The sequence below is a fragment of the Wolffia australiana genome, chromosome 13 (assembly GCF_029677425.1).
Source record: "Wolffia australiana isolate 7733 chromosome 13, ASM2967742v1".
NCBI lineage: Eukaryota > Viridiplantae > Streptophyta > Magnoliopsida > Alismatales > Araceae > Wolffia > Wolffia australiana.
In genome coordinates, this window is record NC_135847.1 from 3622840 (window position 1) to 3632497 (window position 9658).

The 9658-nt window shown below is 37.2% G+C and overlaps 2 pseudogenes; both read left to right on the forward strand.

The window, feature by feature from the left end:
* Positions 1 to 7306: 7306 nt before the first annotated feature.
* On the forward strand, positions 7307 to 7738 carry LOC144711397 (putative ATP synthase protein YMF19 pseudogene; annotated as a pseudogene).
* A 163-nt stretch (positions 7739 to 7901) lies between these two features.
* On the forward strand, positions 7902 to 9173 carry LOC144711398 (putative tatC-like protein ymf16 pseudogene; annotated as a pseudogene).
* The last annotated feature ends 485 nt before the right edge of the window (positions 9174 to 9658 follow it).

Below are 9658 nucleotides of genomic sequence, written 5' to 3' on the forward strand. Positions count from 1 at the left end.
TTATACATAGACGATAATCGATGACAGTAAAGGTTCCAATAGAGAGTTCGAAACTACTCCGTATCTTCTATAGCACGAGGTGTAGCTTGGCACCCCATGGGCTGGAAACTTAACCTATCGATTTGGTTAAATCGATCCTTATTTAATTAATATATATGTTGATATGGTTAATTAATATGGTTGGTCAATAAATGTTATTGGGCCAATAAAGTTATTAACTATAATGATACATGGGCCTAGAGGGTCACACACACAAAGTCATAAGGGCATTGGTGGATATATTTTACTTTGTTGAATTTTTGAGAAAAACCTTAAGTGAAATATAAAGAGGAAAGGGGTCTCATTTTAAGTACCCATGCAAGCTTGATTTGAGTGCCCCTCTCCCTTTCTCCACTCTCTTCTCCACTCATCCAAGGAAGAGTGTCTTCATGGTGTGGAGATCATCTAGATTTTCAAGACGAGTTGAAGAAGAAGACGTGGAGATCCAAGTGTCGAGTGATCGCGTGGATACTTCTAGAGGCCAGACACGTGAACGGCTTTAGAACGATCTCAGAGCGGCAAAGTCAAGGGTGGAACAAGTTATCCAAAAGGTACTTTCAATGTTTTGTTTTTAAAGATTGATTGTGAATCGATTGACACGCTTCCGCATCCATACGTGTTTTCCATGGTCGAACCAAGGCACAGAACCCAACACTACCTTGGGTACCCGTCCCATCTAGTGAAACCAGAAAGGTGAGAAAAAAATCACACCATAATGTTGGGCTAATCAAGTTGAACACAAGGATGTTTAAAGTACTTCAAACCAAATAATGCATTTAGGTGCATTTATAACTCTCAAAAAATTGTCATTGGAGGAACCAAATGACTATAGATTGGATTCCACAAAACGTAATTGAACCATAGAGATTTTTTATTTTCTTGAAAGTTCCATTAAAATTATGGCTTATTTTATTACGACACATTAATTGTCTTCAGACCATCTATCCCAGCTAGAAAACCCAACATACTTTATGTAGAAGTATGGTGAACTTTGTAGCAATTTTGAGATGTTTAATTTGAACAAAGTACACCTTGACTACTTGACATGTTTTAACTCCATAGTTCACATGTCGGAGGTTTTTTTTTTGGATCGTGGGGCTATGGTAGATGGTGCATGAAACATATTTCAAGTAGTTTAAGCTTAAGAACAACTGAGACTTGATCTCTAAATATGTTATAAGTTGAGTACCGTGTTCGGAACTTTTTCCACCCTCGTAAGAGAATATCCAAAAGTTCTTGAGGTTCCATAAGAGAGTTCAAAGAAGGGGGGCACCTAGATCTGTCTGGCCTGGTCACTTAAAATGGGTGCCCCCATTATTTGTATGTACTAAGATTTTTTCAGAAAGAACCTTAAAATAAAGTATATTTTTCAACATCCTTTTAATTTTATGTGTGCGATACTCTAGGCCATATAACAGTCTAGTTAATAAATTTAAGGTCCACTAATATTTATTGACCAACCTTATTAATTAGCTATATCATATACAGAATTAATGAATCAGCGATTGATTTAACCCAATCGATAGGTTAAGTTTCTAACCTAATCAGTGCCAAGCTACACCTTGTGCTCTAGAAGATATAGAGTAGTCTTTGAACTCTCTTATGGAACCATGTGTGCGATATATTACCATACATGTATAATACTACATTCATGCAAGACTACCGAAAAAATTAAGGTATGGTTAATCATAAGACATTAATCTATCATTTGGTTAGGACCGATGTGTAATATGGATCATTGGAGAACAACTTATCCACTATCCTCGCTACCCTCGCCAAGAATTTATCTACATTGTCTTCCATGAGTCAATCTTCTCTTATACCAAGGGCAGATGATTCACTTTAGACCACTCATTCCCCTCCGTGTAGTTATTACTACATCCGAGCTAAGACTTATTTGAATCCCTTTGTTAGGGACCCATAAGCTATAGTCAAAACATAGTTTTCCATCCACAAGATATCATTGGTGTCTTAGGTCAATATATCACTTATACAACTATGACATGAATCAATTTTTGTGTTCTGGAGGCCTTGATATGGATCAATAACTCAAAACAATTTATAACGGAAGACTTTAACAAATCGTAACAGCATCAACAGAATCATTCAAACGAATAACCTAAGTACATATCTCATCCATGATTCCTTCGATCCTTGAACGAGTCACGTGAATCTGCTCATGCGTGTAACCTCTAGAAGTATCCATGCAATCCTTGGCACATCGAATCTCCTCCCTAACATTGACTAGCTATGTTCAACCTCTGTCGTCGGGATTAATGAAAATATATGTGGCCGCCAAGCCAATCACACATTCCACATCTCATTCCATGTTCATTAATAGAACATATTCATTATAGTGCATGTGTGATGTGTATAATGAAGTCCATGAATACATTATTGGACTTAGTGAATTATGATGAGATCGTAATACGGAGATCACTAGTCTTTAAGCATGTGTTCTAAATATTCCTATTTAAAGGATACGCGCGAAGGACATGGAAGTATCCGGATAGAATAGCACTATCTAGCCTCACTCATATGATGAGTATGGTCGGTCCCATAGCCATTAGTGTGGCGATAGTAAGGATAGATAGTGGGTGCTCTTTAGTAGAAAGAGTTCACTGAATTGATCCGTACAAATCCCAGAATGGTATTATATAAATCTGTCAATCAGGCTGATTCACGTCATGATTGTGTAAGTAGTCCTTAGACCTAAGACACCGAAAATGTCTTGTGGATGGAGGGTTGTACTTTGGAGATGGCCAACGAGTCTCTAATCATGGGATTCTAAATGGTCTTAGTTCGGGTACATCAAGAAGTTCACAAAGACGATTGAGTGGTCAATATGGGATCCTCCATCCTCAGTATAAGAGGCGACAGCTCAAGGAGATGATGTGATGAAGTCATTGGCCAAGGCAGTGAAATATCGGAGAAGAGTTCTCCGATGATTTTGGAATGCATCAGTACTAACTCGGATGATCGATTAAAATTTGACACTTGACCATACATACACTCGACCAGTCATCTAAGGAGCGTCAAGTGGATGAGGGATTATACATACACGGTAACCGATGACGAACAGGTTCCATGAGTGAGTCGATACACACTTCTTTTGCATCTTCTAGGACACGAGGAGTCTCGACCTATCGATTAGGTTAAATCGATCCGACATTTATTAATCTATATGATGATATAGTTAATTAATTTGGAGGGCCAATAAAGGTTACTAGGCCACTGGAGTCGTTAACTAGACTGATACATGGGCTTAGAGGGTCACACGCAAATGGCCTTTTAGACGTCGGAAGATATACTTAAGTTTTGGGGGTTTTTATGAAAAATACCCACTTAGTATAAATAGGGGAAGGTCCTGAACAAAATTCACCCAGGCTAGAATTGTTCAGGGGCCTTTCCCCTTCTTCTCCCTTCTCCCAACACCCCCTCTCCCTCCCTAATGTGATCGGGACGACATAACGACGCCGACGGAGAAAGAACCGGGCTTGTCAAATGAACAGGAGGAGATCCAGCAAGCCGAGGATCGCGTGGATAGGTCTAGAGGCTGCACACATGAGCACCTCGACTCGTCTCACTCCAGGATCCAAGAAATCATGGATGCAATCCATGCAAAGGTACTCGTTTCAATGGTTTTTGTTGATGCCATTCAATTCGGAAAAGTCTTCCGCTGCATATCGTTTTGTTTTGTTCATCCATGTCAAGGCCTCTAGAACCCAACATGGATCTCATTGGGAATGGAGAGGAACCATGGAGAGAAGGGAGAAGAAGGGGAAGGCCCCTGAATAGTTCTAGCCTGGGTGAATTTTGTTCAAGGCCTTCTCCTATTTATATTAAGTGTGTATTTTTTATAAAACCCCCCAAAATGCAAGTATATCTTCTGACATCCAAAAGACTATTCGCGTGTGACCCTCTAGGCCCATGTATCAACCTGGTTAAAGATTTGAACGGCCCAATAACCTTTATGGGCCTTCAAAATTAATTAATTATATTTCTTCATTTAGATTAATTAATGTCAGATCAATTTAACTTAATCGATGGGTTGAGTCTCCAACTCGAGAGGTGCCAAGCTACACCTCATGCTCTAGAAGATACAAATGAGTGTATAATGACTCACTCATGGAGTTTGTTCATCATCGGTTATCATATATGTATTATACACCATCCACTTGATGCTCCTAAGATGACTTGGGGTATGGTCAACTGTAAAACTCTAATCGTTCTTTTAATTCAGTACTAATGCATTCAAAAATCATCAAAGAATTCTTCTCCGATATTTCACTGCCTTGGTCAAGGACTTCATTGCATCATCTTCCTTGACTTGTCACCGCTTATACTGAGGGTGGACGATCCCATCTTGACCACTCAATCCCATGATTAGAAATTTGTTGGTCATAGTCAAAGTACAAGTATACATCCACAATACATCTTTGGTGTCTCAAGTCTAAGGATCACTTACACAACTGTGACATGAATCAACCTAATTGACAATTCGGTATAATACCATTCAGAAATTTGTATAATTCAGTGAATTCTTTTCACTAATGAGCACCCACTATCTATCCCTCCATAGTAATGGCTACGGGACCAACCACACTCATCATATGAGTGAGGTAAGATAGTGCTCTTATATCTGGATACTTCAATGTCCTTCTTGAGAGTTCTTCAAATAGTAATTTTTAGAACACGAGCTTGAAGACATAATTCACTAAGTGTAATCATGTATTCATCAACTTCATCGTAAGCATCACATGTGCACTATAATGAATAAGTTCCATTTTAATTCTATTAATTAAAATGGAACATGATATGGAATGTGTGATTGGCTTGTCGACCACATTTATTTCCATCATCAACCTAATTTACATTTAAGTATAATGCCATTCAAGGATTCATGCGGATCAATTAAGTGAACTCTTTCACCAAAGAGCAACCACTACCTTTCCTTAACGTCTCCACACTAATGACCATAAGATCAATCACATTTATCATATAAGTAGGATTAAATTATGCTACTCTATTCGTATAACTCGATGTCCATCTCGACTATCCATCAGATAGGAGCATTTAGAATACATGTTTACATATTAGTGATTACTCCATTATGATATAATCATTATAAATATCACACAAAATAATAACAGACATTACATTCAATGAACTTAAAAAAATACATGATGATGTAATTGGCTTGACGGCCACATATTATCCATTATTTTCTCCAAGATAAAAGTCTTTCTACTTCATATGTGTGCCAAAAAATGACAAGAACAGTGTGAATACTGATTATGGCATGCTTCACAAAAATGTTGAAATCCTCCATCCATTGTGGAATGGTTTGGAGTTTGTTTGATGGATTAAGAAACTACCATATCAAAGGTTACTTTAGTCAACAACCACTAAACATATGGACATTCTCAAGATGGCATCCAGTGTAATCCATCCAATGGTCTCAGACTATGTGAGTTTGATTTGGTGTTATTAGGGATTTGAAAGTACAGAAGTAATAGATTCTTTTTCAAAATTGGGCATAGTTGACTTGTGCTTCCACCTCAAGTTTCTCCAATCACAAAGGTATTTTAGAGTCTTTTGTAACTCAAGTTACAGAGAACAATGACTTTGGGCATCAACAACCCTTTCATCATAGACATGATTATATCTCTTCCACTGCCTAGTTCATGTTAGTTTTTTCCAGTCCAAGCCCCATATTGGATGAAAATATCAGGATGGAGGTTGAATTGGATCTCAAAAATGGGCTAATATGATATCCATAGATCTTAGTGAATGATCCATCCTAGACATGATGGCTAGGACATTAGGGGTCAGATGAAGGGTGGTGACAGACAAGGACATGATGTAAATTGTGTCACATCCCTCGTCCTGTCATGTGTCTCTAGATTTTGACAAAAGTTGCCACATTTTTGTCACCCATCACTTGACTGCTCATCTCGTCCTTATTCCGCCACTAGACAGCATCCCCGTCACAGGGAATGAAAGTATATAACCACAATTACATTCTGATTATTTCAATTCTCTCTCAATGTTCCCCTCTGTCCCTCTTACTCACTCTTTGTCTCGGTGTCCCTCTCCCTCTCGTACTCTCATATACCCTCTGTCTTTTGGACTCCCTCTCTCTCTCAAGCACCCCTTCTCTTTTAAACTCCCTCTCTAGCCCTCCTTTACGAAATATATACATATTATAACATGACATATTTATAAATATTTCAATAATTTTAATTTTTTATTTTACCACCATATCTCTTCGTTTGTTTTAAAAATTAAATGATTTTATTTCCCCCTTTTTCATCATTTAAATTTCTGCCACCAACGTCATCCATGACGGCTGTACTGTCACGTCACCTATTCGAGATGCTCAGTAACCATCACTTAAACTGTCATGGGTATTTTGTAACATCATTTGTCACAGATATGTCACGGTTCCATCACAGTGACAAATGACAGGATGGATTATGTTTATTCTTCCCTAGTCTATACCGATATCTAGATACCAGATAACAATATTGGATATCATTTGGAACAATACCAATATCTGACATCATTATCCATCCTGATATTTGCATCCTGATATTTTTTCAATATCTAACACACAAAAAGAAATAGTTTTAAAATAACTTATAACATAATCTAATCTATTGGGAGCTATATATATTATGTTTGAGAATTTATTAATTTTATTTAAGTTTTCAATTAATATTTCATACTTGGTCTAGCCCAGAACAAAATAAGCCCAATTGTATGAATCGTAGAGCCCAATATGGGCACATCATACATAATGTAGTCACAAAGAGTAGAGCACATATTTTTTAATGAAAATTTCTAAATAAAAAGTCATAAAAGGGATAAGACAAAAAATAATGTATCTCTTTCTCATTTTATCATCGTCCACCATATACTGCTTTCAAACGGGATATTTTTCTCCTGGAATAAAAAAAGTTTGTAATATCCTTCTTTTGAGCGAACATAAGGACAATACAAAATCATCCAGGTCCAAAGCCCCAACACAAGACTAACATACTGTCTTTGGAGGAAATCATCGTCACACCCGTGTCCACACACTTTATCGCAAAAGGGGAGGGATATGGATAGCAATCTTTGTAGGTTTCTTCATTTGACAAGTTTATATAAGTTTATCCATGATTTCCATTTATCAACAACCAACCAATATTTTTAGTTCTTCACGACTTATACATGTAAACTTAGTTCCATGTCTAGAGGGAACCTTTCTTGGTGAATCAACAATGCTCAACTGGATAAGTTTACTTATTTCACACAATTCTTCTGCTCATGTCTTCTCCTATTATTTTTTATATTTCCATATGGTATGATGGAAATGGAGTACTTGCGTTTTGCAGAATTCTCTAACTATCGAACCAACTTGTTTCACACCGTGGAAACAACATCTAGAGCAATGACCCTAGCAGCTTTACCAAATGTACTCAACTTTATCTGAATTATCCCAATGGTTTAAGGTCATTAACTTATTGGGGAAAATGATGAAATAACTTTGATATCTTGTTTCAGGGAAACAAGTGGCTCACAAGGAATGGAAATAAACATTCTACATTTTATCTTGAAGTCCTCATATAGAACTTCTTACAGTTGGATCACTTGTAGGAATGACATGATGTTCATCTGTGTTCCACATGGTCAAGGAATCATCTTCTTTTAATCTGATTATACCTGGAAGATATTCTTTCATGGCAACCACTAGGTAATAAATAGACTCTGTCTAATAATCAACACACAGAGGAAGTTTCTTGAGATCATAGATCTTCTAGGCGTGCGGGATACGAGTAAGCCGAACAGAGAGTCAACCTTTTCCTTCCAATTAGATGTGTCTCAAGTTGAAGAAGCAGTTCATTCTAATTTTAACGGTTTACATTCTTCAAGTAAATGAAACTTTTAAGACCAACAAGGAAATGAATCAACCTGATTCTAACTTTTTTTTTCATGCTCGCAACTATAATATAAGTTCACTATGCCTACAAGATAAGTTATACATCTGTTGGCTTAGAATGTTCACTCGAAGGAAGACTTCTCGGTTCAATAGGAGCCCTACTTCCTTTAGCCACATGCAAATGAGTCCTTGCCCTCTCTCAGTGACATTCTTTCAGATGTTGAACATTTGGTATTGTTCTTCAGTCACACATTGTGATTTGAATGCTCATGTGAAAAATAAAATCAACATGTAGAATGTTTCTAGCATTCACAATGTGCACCTTATTCTCCTAAATTTTTTCATTTACAATGACGATTCATCGTTGGTAAATCTTCATCTTCATCTTAAATGACTTCATAACCTTGCTCCTAAGCACCCTCACCCCTGCTCAAAACTCATGACTTTACTTCGCTCTTTTGTCTCAGCGAAGGAAAAAAATTCCACAACTATTTCTTGGTAGACAATATCAACATGTTGATGTTATTTCTTGGTAGACAAATTCCACAAGAGCCAATTTCTCAATTAGCTAAACCCTTTCTTACCCCTTCCATTGCACTTTTAGTTTCTTCATTTGCAATCACTTGAAACCTCCCCCACATATGTTGCAATATCTTCTATAACATGCTCTTACTTCATCTTTCCCTTAAGAAGTCATCAAATTTGGTGTTTTTTGATCTCCTTTCACTATGGCGAACAGAGGAAAAATCACAACTGATTACTCCATTTAAGTGATTCCCCCTTCTTTTTGTTTCTGTTCCTAACTCATGCCTTGGTAGTTTCCCATGTTTGGCACGTTCCCTACTTTGTGGGTGCAACATCAACAAATTTGATAGTAACCAAGTTAAGCCTAAGAACCTAATAACAATAACAAAAATATGTTAATTCTCTGTATTGTGTTCATGCCATGAGTGTGCTCCCAAGCTCTAGTAATTGTGATCCATTTTCCAGAACCAAGGTACCTTTCTGTGGAAACCTTCAGGACAAATCGTAACTTTTAATGGTTTGTGTGCTTCTCACATAAACTCTTTCCACACCTCCTGACATCTGGTGTTAAATTGTTGCTTGTTTCCTTATTTCTACAATAATAGAGTTGGTTATATGTGTGACTTCGAATGTACAAGCTCATGAAGAAGACTGGACGAGTAAATGTCAGAAAGCAACTTGATTGACAAAAATTAGGGAACCCCCTAGAACCTGGCAAAGTAGCTATCAATGAACTCCTGAGCCGTTCTAAAGTAGTCGATAAAGAACCACTGGGCAGAATGGCATTGGCCAGATATAAGAGATAACAATTATCATCTTCAATATGATAACACTGAAACACTCTCTTGCTTAAATTCTTACAGGTTATCAAGTCATCCTTTTGACTTGGATTTCTTCTTTTGAGGTTGGTAGAGTTCTTATGGATTTGCCATAAATGTTCTCAAAGACAGTTCTGAAATAATACACTTTGATTGTAAACACGGGAGTGATAGAATTTGGGAGTCAGTTGATAATGAGCATTTCATACTACCCATCTTTCTTAGAAGTCCCGTAAACCAAGTTTAGATGTCAGAACAGATTTAAGAGTGGCTTCATAGTAAACAGGATATGGCAAATATCAGGGAAAATATTTAATCATTTTAAAAAAGTTTCTGGACCAGGCCCAAC